This window comes from Macaca thibetana, chromosome 15 (assembly GCF_024542745.1).
Source record: "Macaca thibetana thibetana isolate TM-01 chromosome 15, ASM2454274v1, whole genome shotgun sequence".
Classification (NCBI taxonomy): domain Eukaryota; kingdom Metazoa; phylum Chordata; class Mammalia; order Primates; family Cercopithecidae; genus Macaca; species Macaca thibetana.
In genome coordinates, this window is record NC_065592.1 from 56,585,455 (window position 1) to 56,604,626 (window position 19,172).

Here is a 19,172-nt window from a genome sequence, read left to right on the forward strand (position 1 = left end):
GTGGGTATAGCAAGGATGCACCTTAAGCTTCCTATGGAAATCCAAGTCTGAACTTTACAAGCATGTTATTTGGTTGGGTATTTTTTATCTCAGATATTTAGCTAATTTATATATACAGAGTCTACCTGATTTGAAGGGAGGAATTATCATTTTTATAGAAAGGGGACAAGAAAAGAGGAAGCGGCCTATTTAACTAAAGTCTTTGCTTTGTGTCAGGCTTCATGCTAAACACTTTAACTTTTCAAAATATTTAAATCTCCCAACAATTGTACTGACTGTATGTGTTGTCCCCTCTTACCAAGGAGGAAGCTGAGATTCAGAGAAGCACAAACTCATAATTGTAAGAGCCTAAAGTGACAATGCAGGTTATCATCCAAATTAGGATACTTTTGGAAATGTCCCATAATTATTCTGGGACTTTTTTAGTTTAAATTGCCCTCTTCCAACCTTTCTAAAAGAGACATGGTTTGAACTCGGGTCTCCCCAGCATCTCCTCATTTCATTACATCTTGTTGCTTGAGATATGAATGGAATTTAAGATGTCAAGAGAAATCATCCATCAATGATAAGAAATAACTTTCCAAGACTGCTTTTAAAATGTTTTTAACTGCACAAATAGAAAATTAAAAAAGAATGGTCAAAACATAAATTGTGTCTTTCACCAATGCAGAGCTGCCTTTAAAAAATTCTAACATAATACTAGGTATATCCTAATAGGTATATGATAAGAAATGGCTGGGAATAATCCTTTATATTAGGTCTAACATCATCCAGAATCTTTTTAAAATACTATATTGCTTGGTGCTTATTTTACCACTTACAAGGAATATATCAAGAAACTGGGGGAAAAATCCAGAAAATAGCAACTGAAATGGTTTAAAGGATTGTAACATAGCAGTTATGACAAAAAATGAGATAGGATTATTTAGTCCAAAATGAAAATTCAAAGAAGTAACTTTAAAATTGCCTTCAAGTGAATTAAAAATTGCCAAAAGAGGTCTTCATGTCCATAAGGATAAAACAAGAGTCTAAGATTTAATTACAAACTGTGAGATTCAGCATGTGGAATTAAGTCTTGTTGATAAAAACTATTCAATAACACAACAAGTAACAAGGGGGCATCCCCCAGACTCTTTTACATAAAACAAGTCACCTGCAAACATACCTTGACAATTGCTTTTCTTGAAGGCAGAGAAATAGAAACAGTAATCACCTCATGTCATGCAAGTCCTATGATTCGTTGCTCTGATTTTCCTGTTCTTAATATTTATGCCTGATATAAATAATTGATCATTCAACATTCCCCACTAATAGTGTAAAGTTCAAACTTCTTATGATGTCATAGAAATGTTTTATCATATCTCTATCTACTCTACCAGCATAATAACTTACCACTTCCTCAGCATATCGTGCCTTCTGTCACACTAGAGAAAAAAACCACAAGGAGCACTCCAAAACCACAATGTCCTAACAGTTCTTTGCCTTTACACATGCTATTTCCTCTGAAAAGGAGGTACTTCTTTCCTCCTGACCACTCAGTCCATCTTCCCACCTCTTCCCAAGCCCTCAATTCATTCTACAAACCATTATCATTCTTGAAAATAAAACTCAAGTGTCTTCTCAGCTGTTTAAACAGGTGAGTCTTTCCTGTCTGTCTGTAGTCTCAACAGACAAATTTAGCTGCCTTCTGTGCTTTCAAAGTACATTTTTCCCACTTTCATTATGGCACACATCACATTATTATTAAAACGCTTTATTTGCCCGGCATCCTGAGTAGACTGTGAACTCTCTACTGGCTGCAGGATGGGAGAGAAGGGGCTAAAACAAGATACTGTTTGGTTTGATTATTGTCGCTTCTCAGTTACCTAGCACATAGTAGGTTGCAAAATTCTTGCATTGAATTAATGAAGCAATTAATTACCCTTTGAGTGCAAAGAAATATTAAACATTCAAATTGTTGCTGTGGAAACCATATCTAGGGATTTCTATTGGTCTTTAAATTCAATTGATTTAGACTTGTTTTCCAAGTTTCTTCTGAAAGCATTTTTACCTTCAAATGATAGAATCAATAATGTATGTTTAAACTCTCTGGAGCAAACACGTGTGTCTGATCTACTCTATCAAACCCAGAAAAACACCCAGGACTCCAAAGGTAAAAATAGTGAAGAACATATCTATTTAAAAGGGTGGTTAGAAAGTATAAATCATCTCATCAAATCAGTTCCAGAAAAAGCTTCTGGGAGACACGCATCCAGATCCCCCTTCAGCTTGATTTGTATATGAATAAGGACAGCAGGGTTTTCCATGAGGAAAAATAGTACATTGAAATATTTTATTATTAATATAGACATAAAGCGATATCAGACATCTTAAATACAACTGCTCTCTTGTTGCCATGTGTGAGATGTTTACTCTTTGATGTAAAGTTAATTTATTTATCTACATTTGCAACCTTTGTTAAAGCATTTACATCTTGAAGAAAATGAATAAATATGTCAAATGCAAGGATGCATATTTTAAATATACTATTTACTTTCATAAGACAATATACTTCCAAAATATTTCCTCTTAATTTAAACATTTTTACTTCTAAATGGATTCATTTTAGATTAAATCATTCTTAATTGGGTACTTCAAAAAGCAAGGTGAAATTACATATTTATGCATTTTAATGGATTTTACTCCTTTTGATTCCATGTAAATTGTCTTTTTAGAAAACTAAAATGAATGAAAAATAATAGCTTAAAGTAACAAAATCTTGTTCTGTACAGTTAAACTGACTTTAATTTCTGCTAAACCAAGAAACTAGAACTCAGTTCCTTAATATTTGTTTCTCAAATGCCTTCAACCTTTTCCTTTTTGTCTCCACCTTCCTCTCAGCATTTTGACTGGTCCAAATTCCTCCTGTATATAAAATCTTAGAAACTAAAATAGAAACATGTCAAATTCTGGCTATTTCCCCAGTTCTCTCTGCCCTTTTACAGGCAACCTTCTCTCTCCCTGTGCTTCCTTCCTTCAACCTTCTGCAATCTGGCTTCAGCTCCTTCTGCTCCACTGAATCTCTTCCTGTCGAAGTCACCAATAACTGCTTGTTATTAAATCTGAAGATAGGTTTCATTATTGTGTTCTTACTTTTCGCTCTGTTTTTCTAGAAGTGGAATCTTTAATCGCTGTGATACCATTCTTACTTGCTTTACCTCCCATATCTCTGGCCACCCTTCAGTCACACAATGGGCTTCTTTTTTTACATTCATTCTTTAGATGTTGTGCTATTCAGAGCATTAGATTATTCTCATTTCCACATCCTTTGTGACTGATTGTTACATAACAGCCTTTGTGAATCACTGAATTCACATTCAATTCCCCTCCCACTTTGGGCTGGCTTTTTGCTTGAACCAATAGAATGAAGGGAAATGACACTGTGCAATTTCTGAGCTGTGCTTTAAGACATTTCCTTTAATCTTTTTGCCGCCCAGAGGTGCCATGTAAGAAAGTTTGGGGTATCCTTCTTGAAGATAAAGGCCTATGTATAGAGAGAGACCTTGGAAGATGAGAGACCATGAGGAAGAGAAACATCTGACCAGCTCCCATCCATTCCAACAATCCTATCTCAGGTGACAGACATGTGAATAAGGCCACATTGCATCCTCCAGTTCCAGTTGTGCCATCAACTGACTGCAAATGCATGAATGAGCTCAGCCAATACTATGTGGAACAGGGACAAGTCACCCCACTGAGCTCAACCCAGGTTTCAGAATTATGAACAAATATTTATTAGTGTTGTTTTAAACCACTAAGTTTTGGGATGGCTTGTGATGTGGCAATAGTTAACTAATGCACTCTTCTTAGGCAATCACAATCACTCCCATAGTTTCAATTTTCATCATTGCTTAATGACCTTTAAATCCAGACCTCCACTTTAGCCTCTTCCTGAGTAGCAAGTCCATATACATAATTGCCAAGTAAATTTTCATGCTTGGAGGTCAGTATGACTTCCAATCCCTGGCACCTGAGTTGGGAGACTGGAAATCTAGAACTACCATTTAGGGTGCTTATTATTTGTGGCCTTTCCATGTGATTCGGCATGTGCATTCTGGTATGGTGGTCTTAGGGCACCCAAATTTCGTATACAGCAGTTCACGGCACCAAACGTGAATGTTCTGGAAAACAAGGTGGAGGCTGCACTGCTTTTCCTTATTCAGCCTCATCAGTCGTGCCGCATCACTTTTGTTGCATTCTATTGGTTACAAGCAAGTCACAAGCCCACCCAGAGTCAAGTGTTGCGGGGAGAGCCTCACTGTTTGATGAGAGGAATGTCAAGGTCACATAAGCAAAGAATTCATGTGGAATGCAGACATTCTTATGGCCATCTTTAGAATATGGAATCTGCCACACTAACACATTCATACATGGCAAACAGCATTGTAAATTGTTACAGCTATTCTGGAAAACAGCAGAACTTCTTTCATTTTAACTCAGTAATCTCACTCAAGGAAATTCATTGTGACGGAAAAATCAAGAAAAGCAAAAAAAAAAATCATAAAGTGCTGATAATCCATTAGCAAAAATAAATAAATAAATAGAAATAAAAAAATGAAGGAAGCATCCAAAGAACTACAACAGGCGAATGACTAAGAGGTACTTTCACACAAGAGAAAACAGTCACAAAGGCAACATAAAATATGGGAATTATGTGATATAGCAATGAATAAAATTAAGAATGCAATAAAAAAATAGATTAGAACGACTGGCAGAAACCATTTTAAAACATAACTGATGTGCACTAGTGCTATTTTCTTTGATGAGTTTGGATGGTGACCTCAGGTCTCAAGCTGCCCACATGTTTCTACCCTTCCATACAAGACTGATACCAAAGGTGGGGCTTCCTAGTGTTCTGGGAAGATTTTCTTTTGTTTGAGTAATGGGGCTGCACCAAGAGACAGCACTAGGGTGGCAGAAAATAGAGACATCTCCTTCAACCATTTAGCCTGTATGTAATAAGACCTATGTGTCTATCCTTAGCAAACTCACTCCAATTAATGTATTAAGCTGAGTGAGATTGAGGCCGAAGTGAACATAAACCTGGGGAATTTGCATCCAGGAGTGTATCTAGAATAAAAAGGGCTTCCTGTTGTGCGTGTGTCCTCAAAATGGGATTTCTTTCCAGATCCAAGAGTCAAGTCATCTTCAGCTGGAGGTAATTCCAGGCCAGATTTATTTCATCCTGCTTGAGTTGTTACCTCATCCCTGAGTGCTGCCTAGTAGGCAGTATGTTATATACTGTTTTATTATATAATAATCTGTATTCTGTAACTTGTATTTGTGGTTTTGTGTGTCATGGATGTATGTGTCCTGCTATCTTAGAAGATGCAAAGCTCCATGTGGATTTATATTATGCCTTACAAATCTCTCATACCCCTCTCCATACCACACACTTTTGTGTTAAGGACATAGCAGGTATGTAATAATTCCTCTATTATTAAAATACTTAGTGGATTTTAAAAAAAATTATACGGACAGGGTCTTGATACATTATCCAGACTGGTCTCAAATTCCTGAGCTTAAGCAATTCTCCCGACTCAGCCTCCCAAAGTGCTGGGATTACAGGTATGAGCCACCATGCCCGGCCGTATTATTAGAATACTTAGTTTTATGTCAAGATCGGCTCTATTCAGAATGTATCATTCTATTAAAATTACTTGATTATTTTTATGAGGTCCTAAATGATTCCCCAATCATACAAAGGTAAAATATAATTAGGAATAGGCAAGTTAAAAAACAAAAACAACAACAAAAAAGAGCCACGTCACTGCAGAAAGATCCCAGAATAACTTAACAAATGTACAGAAGCCCTCAAAAATGCTAGGAAGAAACTCACATTTTCTGAGAAGAAGACAAATTTATGAAAACATTAGCCAATATGAATGTGCAGACTGACAGACTGATATTTAGGTACCAAGTGGTAGTCACAATGACTGGCATATACTGCCACCTTTCAACCTCATTAAATATGACCCTTTGTGGATAGGTATACTCCTTAAACAGTCACATTCTATAGGAGATGAGGCTTGGGTACCTGCATCTGTTCTGAGATTTAGAATTTGACCTCAATTTTCAGCTAAGACTTGTGCATTCACCCTGGCTACTTTAGTCAGAATTCTATTGTAAAATATTAGTAAATGAGTTTTTCCTGGACTATTCCTTTCCACAGTGACTCTCTCCCATTCTTGTCATGAAAGAATTCAAGAATAAAGATAGCAAATTCTAGACTTTCATACTTGCCAGATGCCAAATAAAAAATTCAGGGATAAGTACTTATAGACCAGGCTGTGGAAGCAGTTGTTTGTGTTTACCCAGACTAGATAAAAATCCCACAAAAATCCCAAGTTTGAGAGGATATGGATATAAGAGGTGTGATAAGTGAAGAAGGGGAAGGTTTAGCAAAAAGAGCAGCAGGAGAACATACTGCTATGGGACTCATGTAGAGACTGCCCTGTGCCCACACCCGTAAGAGAGCTCTAAGACATAAGAGTACAGGACCCCCAGAAGGGTTTCAGGATCGAAGAACAGAGAGTACCGAAGCCTGGTCTCTGTCTTGTTGTCCTAGAAGCTGGCAAGCGCTACAGGCAGTATCCAAGCTACCCTGGCCCCTGAGTAAAGCAGAGTTTTTAAGTGCTCTAGCAGATGGGCAGTTTGACAGGACACTGGAAATGGCCATTTTCCCAAGTGATCCAGAATGCAGTGAATGTTGCTGTAAATGCAACTGGAACCGTAGGCTAAGAGGACACTCTAGAAGTAGCTTGAGTTTGGATGCTGTATTAGTTTCCTAGGGCTGCTATAACAAGGTACTACAGTCTTCATGGCTTAATACAATAGAAATTTATTATTTCACTGTGCTGGAGGCTAAAAGTCCAAAATCCAGATGTCAGCAGGGCCAGGTTCTTTCAAAGGCTCTGGGAGATAATCTGTTCCTGCTTTTTTCTTGTCTTCTGATGTCACCAGCAATCTTTGGCACTTCTGGGCTTACAGACGCATTAACTCTAACCTCTGCCTTTCTCAGAGCATGGTCTTCTCATCTCGTATGTTCATATATTATCTTCTTATAAGAAGATCCTATTCTTATTGTCTACAGGCCCTCCATGCTCCAGTATGACCTCATCTTAACTAATTACATCTGCAAAGACCCTATTTCCAAATAAAGTCACATTCTGAGATATGGGGGAGGGGTACCTTCATATCTGTCTTCAATATATAATGGATAAACTTTAATACATATTTTTGAGGAAGACACTTCAATTCAAAACAGATGCCCCATAAGATTCCATGAGAAGTATGGTCATGTCCAAGGACCAGAAAGGATTGCATCATCTTATGGATACTCACTTGGAAGAAAAATGGCCCTGAGCCAGATCACCTTTCCAACTCCCATGGTCCAAAGCTCCTAGAAAATACTGGACAAAGGAAAGAATAAGTAAGAGAGGGAAATCCTGAATTAAATGAGCTTAAAACAGATGCCTGAGTTTATCTTAAGTTGACTAAGATATTTTATTTTTTCTTTCTGCAATCAGGCAATATCAGGGTTCTAAAAATGAAACTAAACAGAGGTATTGAGAAAAATATAAGTTGTGTTTCTGGAACATCCAAAGTTTTGAAAATAAATATCATAACAGTCATAAATCTATCTGTTCTGTAGCAATCCTTGGGGAAAAGGAAGGGCCAGATGTCAGTTTTCTTTAACGGAGAACTTTATAAAGACCACAAAGGGATTAATTAACACTAACTAAAGGAACGAAAACTACATACAATTTACTTAAACTACAAACAACAAAGAAGGTAGTACTGACATTATTTTTGCAGTCTCCCTGCGTTAAAGAATTTATGACCTCCAATGCCTCGCCTCCTGTGACTAAGCTTTTCCCCTCTGCTCCTTTGCTTTCATTGTTCAGCTTCTGCCTCATCGGCTTTCTCAATGTCCCCCACAATTCACTTTCAACAACAGTCTACAGTGTCAAGAATCCACTTTGAAATGGTATATTTTGTATTTTTTTAAGAGAAGTATCATTCTTATCAGACTTTAGACACAAATATTTGTCTTCCAATATGCTCTGAAATACGCCTGCCATGGCTCCTCTGCACCCAGCGATGGTATGTCTCTTTGTTCTCAGCACACTTGCCAATCTTCCCTTCCAGCTGAGCAGAACACAGTGCAGGAGTTAGGATGTGAGTTTACATCCTGATGGCCTCAGTTTGAACACCAGCTCTGCCACTTACTAGCAGTGTGATCTTGGGCATATTATTTAACCTTTCTCTGCCTTAGTTTCCTTACCTATAAATTTGTATCTACTTCATAAGGCTGTTGTGAGGATTAATTAAACGTGTTCATTCTTATAAAGTACTGAGAGTCAGAGTCAGGTTAAAGAGTAAGCACTCATTGTGTATTATTTCTAAATATATAAAGAGTTCTTTCACATCAATAAGAAAAAGACAGTCTAAAGTGAGTCAAAGATAAGAGCCGGCAGTTCACAAAAGATGAAAGCAAATGATCAATAAAAAATGAAAATATACCATAATCAGTAAACATAAAAATGCAAATTAAAACAACACAATGATTTTTTTGCCTATTACATGACCACGTAAAAGTCTGAGAACATTCAGTGCTAATGAAAACCTACAGAAAATGGCAGTCTCATTTATTATTGATGAATGTACATTTTTATAATATTTTGGAAAATAAAACTAGCAATATTAAATTTACAGTATGCATACACCCTCACTGAGTATCTTCGTTTTTAGGATTCTGTCAGGGGGAAAGAAAAAAGAAAAATCAGCAGTGTTTGATACTGTCAAAAGTCTTACCCAAAAACATATCTAAAGGTTTATAATAACAATATCTGTAAATAACTAAACTATCCATCCATTGCCATGGTCTGTATATTTATGTTCCCTCAAAATTTATATGTTGAATCTTAATCCTCAGTGCAATAGTAGTAAGAGATGGGGCCTTTAGAGAATGAACGGGATTTGTGCCCTCATAAAAGAGGAGGAGTTTGTCTGCCCCTTCTGCCATGTGAGGATACCGCCAGAAGACACTGTCTATGAGGAACAAGCCCTCACCAGACATCAAACCTGCTGCCACCTTAATGTTGGAATTCTCAGACCCATAACTGAGAAATAAGTTTCTGTTATTTATAAGATACCCAGCTTATGATATTTTGTTACAGCACCTGGAATAAACTTAGGTATCCATATATAGGGAAATGGTTTCCTAAACCATGATATATCAATTCTATGAAACAATAAGCAGCTATTAAAAAATGTGGATCATTATGCATTGACTTCAAAATAGGTCCATAACAGACCATTAGGGAAGAATAGCAGCTCCATGTTAGGTCCTAATGTTTGTTTGGTTTTTAATCTTCAGTGGGTGTGCATATATATACATATATGTGTGTGTGTGTGTATATATATGTATATATGTGCGAATGTGTGTGTGGCATTTGTTTCTATTAGCAAAGGAAATCATAGTTGACAGTAGTTACATTAGAAAATGGGATTAGAAAGAGAAAGTGAGAGACTATCAATTTCACTTTTGACTATATATTGTTTGGATTGGTAGAGTATGCAGGTATTATTACATTTCAATGGCAAAACTGTGAAGAATGGAGAAAAAATAAATTTTCAATAAAAGTCAAAAATCAGCTACTGCATACTTTCCTCAGGGCACAACAAAGTATTCAAAGTTATATATGAAAATGTTTCCAAATGACATGTTTAATAACAGAAAATAATTCTTTTGTAACTTTTCTTTTAGGTTCAGAAGTACATGTGAAGCTCTGTTACATAAGTAAACTTCTGTCACAGGGACTTGTTGTACAGATTATCTTATCACCCAGGAATTAAGCCCAGTATCCAATAGTTATCTTTTCTGCTCCTCTCCTCCTCCCATCCTCTACCCTCAAGTAGACCCCAGTGTCTGTTATTTCTTTCTTTGTGTTCATAAGTTCTTATCATTTAGCTCCCACTTGTAAGTGAGAACATGTGGTATTTGGTTTTCCTTTCCCCAACTATTATCTATGCTCCAGCTCCATCTATGTTCCTGCAAAAGACATGATCTCATTCTTTTCATGGCTGCATATATTCCATGGTGTACACACGTACCACATTTGCTTTATCAAATCTGTCATTGTTGGACATTTATGTGGGTTCTATGTCTTTGCTATTGTGACTACTGCTGTAATGAGCATTCATGTGCGTTCCTCTTTAAGGTTAAATGATTTATATTCCTCTAGGTATATGTCCAGTAATGGGATTGCTGGATCGAATGGTAGTTCTGCTTCTAACTCTTTGAAGAATTGCCATACTGCTTTCTGCAATTGTTGAACTAAATTACACTCAACACCAACAGTGTGTAAGTGTTCCATTTCCTCTGCAATATCACCAGCATCTGTTATTTTTTGACTTTTTAATAATGTTCATTCTGACTGGTGTGAGATGGTTTCTTACTGTGCTTTTTATTTGCATTTCTCTAATGATCACTGATATTGAGCTTTCTTTCATATGCTTGTTGACTGCATATATGTCTTCTTTGGAAAAGTATCTGTACATGCTCTTTGCCCACTTTTTAATGGAGTTGTTATTTTCTTGTTAATTTGTTTAAGTTCATTATAGATGCTGGATATTAGACCTTTGTCAGATGCATGGTTTGCAAATATTTGGATACAGAATCAATGTACAAAAAGTACTAGCATTCTTATGCACCAACAACAGCCAAGCCAAAAGCTAAACTAGAAAGGCAATCTCATTCACATTTGCCAAAAAAAGAATAAAATACCTAGGAATACAGCTAACCAGGGAGGTGAAAGATCTCTACAACGAGAATTGCAAAAACACTTCTCAAAGAAATCAGAGAAGGCACAAACAATTGGAAAAACATCCCATGCCCACTGATAGGAAGAGTCAATATTATTGAAAGGGCCATACTGTCCAAAGCAATTTACAGATTCAATGCTATTCCTATCAAAGTACCAATGACATTCTTCACAGAACTAGAAAAAGAACTATTTTAAAATTCCTATTGAACCGATAAAGAACCTGAACAGCCAAGACAATACTAAGCAGAGTACAAAGCTGTAGGTACCACATTGCCTAACTTCAAACTATACTATAGGGCTACAGTAAGCAAAACAGCATGGTAGTGACACAAAAACAGATAAATGGACCACCCAATGGAACCGAATAGAGAGCCCAGAAATAAGGCTGTACATCTATGACCACCTAATCTTTGACAAAGCTAACAAGAGCAAGCAATAGGGAAAACTCCCTATATAATAAGTGGTGTTGGAATAACTGGCTAGCCATATACAGAAAACTGAAGCTAGGTCCCTTCCTTACCCCATATACAAAAATCAACTCAAGATGGATTAAAAACTTAAATGTAAAATCCAAATCTACAAAAACCCTGGAAGACAACCTAGACAAGATGATTCTGGACATAGGAATGGGCAAAGATTTCATGATGAAGACACCAAATGCAATCACACAAAAAAAGGAAAAATTGTTAAGTGGGATCTAATTAAACTTAAGAGCCTCTACACAGCAAAACAAACTATCAACAGACTAAACAGACAACTTACAGAAAATAATTCTTATATACAAACTATCAAGTTGTTTAAAAAGTTTAGTGATGAGTTCAATCAACCAGTGAAAATTAAATCCCTTTACGCTCACCCTGTCTATCAGCAAAGGGCTACACATGACCATGATACAATGAAAACGTGGAACATACACTGTCATAAGTTGGAAATTTAGTTAGGTTTTCTCTCCCTAAGAGGAAAAAGAAAAATTTAATTTTCTGTCCATTTATAATAGGCTTTGGGGTAAATGCTAAAATGCAGCCTAGAGCAGATGAAGAAACCTGTCTTGCTGGAAAGAGGCACGGCGTACAGCAGTATTTCTCTGCAGGATGAGAGGTATAGGGGGCAGGGGTGCTTCAAGAATAGAAGAGCTGGGACCCGATCCGAATCTGAAATGCAGAAAAGAGAGGCCGTCAAAAAGCATATTTAATATTTACTTATTTCATTGATTCTAAGAAGTATAGTTTTCCACATTTTAATACCTCTGAAATTAGGAAGAGTCTTAGATTTAATGACATATTATAATCACTGCTGGCCAGGTGGCAGTTTTGATGTGGTTGTCATTGCTTTCAGTATAAATATTCACATTGTCGTTACTTCCATTGAGTTTTGAATATTCTTGGTGCTACAAGTGTTGAGTTTAATTGCCATTTAAAGTGTCTTCTAAAAGATTGCACCATGATTTGGCATTGAGGCAGAAGTCATTATATACGCAAAAATATACAGAAATAGAGCAGTGGGGAATGCATTTACTTTTAGTGAGGCAAATATTCATCATTTCAGGAATGACTAGAGCTCCTTATTTCCTTACAAAACAATAACCATGTGTTTTACAGAACCTAAGAAAAAAATATCCAGAAGTAGATGAAGCTGTGTTAGGTTTTGTTATTAAATGCATACAAAAGGGATTGCCTATCACCTGCCATGCAGAGGAACTAAAAACAAAAGAAATTGCTAAATCTCTTGGAATTGAAGAAAGGCAATGAGTGGTGATGTGACTGATTCATGCATCATGCAGGACTATTTTTAAGGCATTATGTCATAGTTTTGTTGATAGTATTTATTTTCCTTAGTAGAACATACATAATCCAATGGTATGTCTTTCAATCAATGGCATCACGGATCAATAAAATATGGTTAAAATATATTTTTCAACATTGAAATTTTTTAAGAAACATATTGGCTTTCTGATTTAAAATTAAAGAAAGAAAGCCAGAAATAATATTTTAAGTTGGTAGAAATAACAAGCAACATTTCACAACTGGGCAGGGAAAGAAAAGTGGGCATGTGGCCATTGCACTCTCTTGGGTTTAAAAAAAAAAAAAAAAGAAACAAAAAGTTTGAGAGTCATTGGTTTAGGATAATCTGAATCCCATTTATGGCTCTTCTATTTATGTTTTACAGCTCCCTGGACAAGGTAGTGAATTTCAGTCTGAGTTTTTCCTCTACAAAATAGGTATAACAACACCTCCTCAACGACTTGTGACAATTTAAAAAGTGGCACAAACACATAGTTCATCAGGCACTTGGCTTGTAAATGCTCATTAAAATACCAGCCCCTGTGTTTTTCCAAAGGAGGGTGCCATCTTTAGGTGAAATTCTGGTTTGTAGAGGTTATGTCATCGATCTACAAGGAGCATAAGTTATTAAAACTCTAAGCTTTAAAACATACAGATTTAACATTGAAAACAGGTTGATTTGAACAATACCTTGATTTGATGAGATGCATCTTTTCTAATGTGCTTTAATCTCAAATATTTTCCCAAATATAATTATTCTCTTGGAAGCTGCTACTAGCTGACAAATAGTCACCTTCCCCTGCTATTTCCTCTAAAGAAAGGAATTCAGAAACAGCCTGGGAAAAATACTTTCCCTGTCAAAAGTAATAAATCAGAGTCTTTTTTTTTTTCATTGCTATCTTAATTTTCATCTCTAATTATAGCTTGGAAAAAATATTGGAGTGCAAAATCAAACCAAGAAAAAGTTTACTTTTGTAGATTTAAGAGGGAGAGATTAATCTCCAGGAAAATTAAAAGGCATCTTTGTTATGCCTGAGTCCTCTTAGTCTATGTATAATTTCAGCCATCACCAAAGGTGCTCATCACATAAATGTCAAAGGGGAGAACAAATAAAAGTCACAACAATACATTAAACTGGTTACTTTAAAGAATATGAGGTCGTAAAATTTCTAGCAGTTTTCTAACTGTTCTGATGAATTAATGAAATCTTCTTTCCAAACTCATATTGCAGAATGATATCTATACAGCATTATAGGCAAGGATTATGACTTTCTCTAGAGACTATAACAGAGTATTGCTGCCATTGCCCTGTGATCCATCTTCCTTTTCCCATCAGGATTATTACAACCAGGAAACAGGCATATAAGAATGTGCTTCTTCCACTTTTATGCACTGGACTAAGAAGCAAAAAAGAGCTCTAGAGACCCCATATTTTGGTTCCACTTAGAAATATTAATAGATGCTAAAATTTGAAGAAACTTAACATTTGGAAAACAAAATGGAAATGAACTTAGAGTCAAAGAGGGATGAAGTGCAACTCCTTTCTCTTTAGTTTTATAGGCATATATTGACAATCTACTACATACTACATTTTGCCAAGAGCACAGAGCCCACTGGGAGAAGCAGATATATTAGTAGAGTTTTATTATCTAATATTGTTAGTGTTAAAACAGACGTGTGAAGATGGCTATACTCTTCTACAAGCACGTTTTCAAGGTTTTCTGGCCTGACTTCATTCCATATTCTTACTTGAAACCTAGTTTTAATCCCAAAGAATGCAAAGCTTGCAGGGTACTTGCCTAAATCAATCACTTTCTGAATCCCTGTCCACCTCCACATAGTAGGTATCATTTCATGTGCAACATTAGCAACCCCACTCTTAGACACTTACTTCTTTGCAGCCAATATTAAGGCCCTATTTCTATTCCAGTTCCCTACTTCATAGAGAAGTGATACTGTGTACCTCGTGTATTCATCCATTTTTGTGCTGCTGATAAAGACATACCCAAGACTGAGAAGAAAAGGAGAGTGAATTTGACTTAGAGTTCCACATGGCTGGGGAGGTCTCACAATCATGGCAGAAGGCGAAAGGCACTTCTTACATGGCAGCTGCAAGAAAGAATGAGGAAGGAGCAAAAGTGGAAAACCTGATAAACCCGTCAGATCTCATGAGACTTATTCACTATCACAAGAATAGCACAGGAAAGACCGGCCCCCATGATTCAACTTCCTCCCACTGGGTCCCTTCCGGCCCCCATGATTCAACTACCTCCCACTGGGTCCCTTCCACAACATGTGGGAGTTCTGGGAGATACAATTCAAGTTGAGATTTGGGTGGGGACACAGCCAAACCATATCATTCCACCCCTGGCCCCTCTCAAATTTCATGTCCTCACATTTCAAAACAAATCATGCCTTCCCAACAGTCTCCTAAAGTCCGAACTCATTTCAGCATTAATTCAAAAGTCCACTGTCCGAAGTCTCATCCGAGACAAGGCAAGTCCCTTCCGCCTATGAGCGTGTAAAATCAAGAGCAAGTTAGTTACTTCTGGATACAGTTGGGGTACAGGCATTAGGTAAATACAGCCATTCCAAATGGGAGAAATTGGCCAAAACAAAGGGGCCAATAGGCCCTATGCAAGTCTGAAATTTGGCGGGGCAGCCAAATCTTAAAGCTCCAAAATTATCTCCTTTGACTATATGTCTCACATTCAGGTCACTCTGATGCAAGAAGTGGGTTCCCATGGTCTTGGGCTGCTCTGCCCCTGTGACTTTGCAGGGTACAGCCTTGTCTCCCAGCTTCTCTCACAGGCTGGCATGGAGTGTCTGCGGCTTTTCCAGGCACACAGTGCAAGCTGTCAGTGGATCTACCATTCTGGGGTCTGAAAGACAGTGGCCCTCTTCTCACATCTCCACTAACTGGTGCCCCAGTAGGGACTCTGTGCAGGGGCTCTGACCCCACATTTCCCTTCCACACTGCCCTAGCAGAGGTTCTCTGTGAGAGCTTTGCCCCTGTAGCAAACTTCTCCCTGGACATTCAGGTGTTTCCATATATCTTCTGAAATTTAGGCAAAGGTTCCCAAACCTCAATTCTTGACTTCTGTGTACCCATGGGCTCAATGCCACATGGAAGCTGCCAACGCTTGGGGCTTGCACCCTCTGAAGCCACAGCCTAAGCTGTACCTTGCCCCCATTTAGTCATAGCTATAGCAGCTGGGATACAGGATACCAACTCCCTAGGCTGCACATAGCACCAGGACACTGGGTCAGGCCCATGAAACCATTTTTGCCTCCGGGCCTATGATGAGAGGGGCTGCTGTGAAGACTTCTGACATGCCCTGGAGACACTTTCCCCATTGTCTTGGGAGTACATTCGGCTTCCCGTTACTTATGCAAATGTGTGCAGCTGACTTAAATTTCTCCTCAGAAAATAGGATGCTCTTTTTCATTGCATTGACAGGCTGCAAATTTTCCAAACTTTTATGCTCTCCTTCCTTTATAAAATGGAATGCCTTTAACAGCATGCAAGTCACCTCTTGAATGCTTAGCTGCTTACAAATTTCTTCCACCAGATACCCTAAATCATCTCTCTCAAGTTTAAAGTTTCATGAATCTCTAGAGCAGGGCAAAATGTCACCAGTTTCTTTGCTAAAACATAGCAAGAGTCGCCTTTACTCCAGTTCCCAACTATTTCTTTTCCATTGGAGACCACCTCAGCCTGGACTTTACTGTGCATATTGCTCTCAGCGTTTTGGGCAAAGCCATTCAACAATTCTCTAGGAAGTTCCAAACTTTCCCACATTTTCTTGTCTTTTTCTGAGCTCTTCACACTGTTCCAACCTCTGCCTGTTACCCAGTTCCAAAGTCACGTCCACATTTTTGGGTAACTTTTCAGCAGTGCCCCACTCTACTGGTACAAATTTACTGTATTAGTTCATTTTCACACTGTTGCTAAAGACATACCTGAGACTGAGAAGAAAAGGAGGTTTAATTTGACTTAGAGTTCCACATGCCTGGGGAGGTCTCACAATCATGGCAGAGGGTGAAAGGTACTTCTTGCATGGCAGCTGCAAGGGAGAATGAGGAAGGAGCAAAAGTGGAAACCTTGATAAACCCGTCAGATCTCATGAGATTCACTCTCTGTCATGAGAATATCATGGGAAAGACCAGCCCCCATGATTCATTTACCTCCCACTGGGTCCCTCCCACAACACGTCGGAATTCTGGGAGATACAATTCAAGTTGAGATTTGGGTGGGGACACAGCCAAACCATATCACCTCATGAAGAGGTGACACATTCTAGCTCATGAAGAGGTAATATAATACATCTCATGAAGAGGAGGAAGAGCAAAGTTCTAGAACTGAATTCAGGTTTCATTACTTAACAATGTGACCTCAGGCAAATTACATCACTTCTCTGAACTTCAATTTTATCCTTCATAAATGGGGTGAATAATACTTACCTCAGGTTTATTTGTGAGGATTATACAAGATCATGGATAAAAATGATTTACTGAGTTTAGTACATGAGAAGCTGTCAATAAGAGTTTGCAATTATTATGTTACTTTGTCCCAGTTAATTAATATAAAAGCAACCTCATCATACATGTAAGATCTTGTTCCCCCTTCTTAGAGAAGGAAATTATCTGTCATCTTGTGTAATAGAACCAAATAGTAATCATATCATTCACTTAATAAGAGCTATACAACCACCATTGCAAGGTTGTTACTGAATACATACCAGGCATTTACTAAAAATATTCACTGTATTTCAGAGGGAATCAGTTTACCTACAGACACTTAAACTCAGATAATGATAATATTAGCAAGCTGTTATTAAAAAACTCCTGTGTGTCACTCTTACGTGGTCTTTTATAGCCTTGTTATCTCCCTTCAAGAGGTGGAGGTCTTATTTCTCCTACCCTTAAAACTAGCTGTGCTTTTGTGACTGGTTCAACAAATAGAATGTAGTAAAAAAGACATCACATGATTCTCAAGGCCAGATTGTACAAGGCAATGTGGTTTTCATCTGTCTATCTCCCTTGGACTCTCACTTTTAGAATCCAGCCAGCATGTGGTAATAAAACCAAGCAGCCACATGTAAAGAATATGTATGAGTGTTCTCTCCGCAGCCTCACTGAAGGTTCTAGTAACATCCAATATCAATCCCCAAACATGTAAGTTAACCCTCAGTTGATTCCAGTCAGAGCTTGTAAGCCAAGTCAGCTGATGCCATACTAGCAGAGATGCACTGTCCCCACTGTCCTCCCTTCCTCCTGTCTTCCCTTCCCATGCTGGCTACTTCTGTCCTAACTCTGGTCCCTTATTACTTCATACATACTGCATTTCAAGAAGCTCCTCAGTCTCATCTCCGCTCCCCTCTACTCCCTTAAAACCACCCAGCATATAACTAATAAAAGGCCAATCCTCCTAAAACATTAATTCTATCCTGTCATTCCTCTATTAAAAAGTACTTAAGACCTTCCCACATCCTAAAGAATAAACCCCAAATGCACAGCAAAAACCTCCAAATTCTATCCCAAATTAACTCTTACAACTTGCCATCATTTCCCAATATGAACCTCCAGATGCAGACAGTCAGGACTGTTTTCTGTTCCTTAGAGGGACCTCATAAATCTGAACTCTTGCTCATAGTATCACATTCTTATAAAGACTTCATCCAGTGGTATGCTAAACCCAGCTCAAACAGGCTCATGAGAGCTAATTTTTAAATATTCAGGAACTTTGCATGAACATTGTTAAATTACTGATAGCTTCAAATTGGCCATAGCAGAAGTATTTACACCATGAAAACTGGCAAACAGTGCAAATCAGGGCTTTGCAGAAGTAAGGGGAAACCAGTTTACCAGCACACCATTGCCCTCATTTGTGTGCTTCATGTACTCAAATCTATACACAGTTTGAATCCCAGATCAAGAGAAATCCTCTCCACAAAGCCTTCCCTCATTACTCAATTGGTACATTTCCTAGCCTCCTGTAGTTTGTTTCAACTTCTCAATTGTCCTTAAATACCTACTACTTTGTAGAAGATTGTGCCCCAGCAGAACTGAGGAAAGGGGCTATGTTTTTGTTTGTTTTGGTTTGTGCATGACTTATAGCATCTAGTGGCATGCCATGTACATTGTAAGTATTCAAAGAGTTAGAATGGGACTTACACTATGAAATATTTCAAGGATGCTCTAGAGACTCTAAGAGTAGGTCCCTAAGGAATGTAACACATCTTTCCCAAGCAAAAAAAGAGGATTGTTCAGGGAAGGTATTATACGTCTATATAGTATCCTGACCCTCAAAAGTAAATTTGACGCTATTGGTACTATGGTTTGGATTTTTTTTTTTTTTTTTTTTGTCTCTACCAAAACTCATTTTGGAATTTGATCATCAGAAGGGTGGTATTAGGAGGTGGGGCCTGCTGGGAGGTGTTTGGGCCATGGGGGTACATCTGTTACAAATGGCTTGGTGCTGTTCCCCTGACAATAAGTGAGTTCTTGCTGTAGCAAG

At 37.8% G+C, this 19,172-nt stretch overlaps 1 long non-coding RNA gene across 1 annotated transcript in view; it reads right to left on the bottom strand.

Annotated features, from left to right (window-relative positions):
* Positions 1–8,505: 8,505 nt before the first annotated feature.
* LOC126936847 (uncharacterized) overlaps positions 8,506–19,172 on the bottom strand; it is a 148,496-nt gene continuing 137,829 nt past the window's right edge. The window contains exons 4-6 of the long non-coding RNA XR_007719590.1: positions 16,616–16,719; positions 14,658–14,761; positions 8,506–12,022 (exon numbers count right to left, since the gene is read on the bottom strand). This is a non-coding gene — a long non-coding RNA (uncharacterized LOC126936847). The remainder of the gene's footprint in view (positions 12,023–14,657; positions 14,762–16,615; positions 16,720–19,172) is intronic.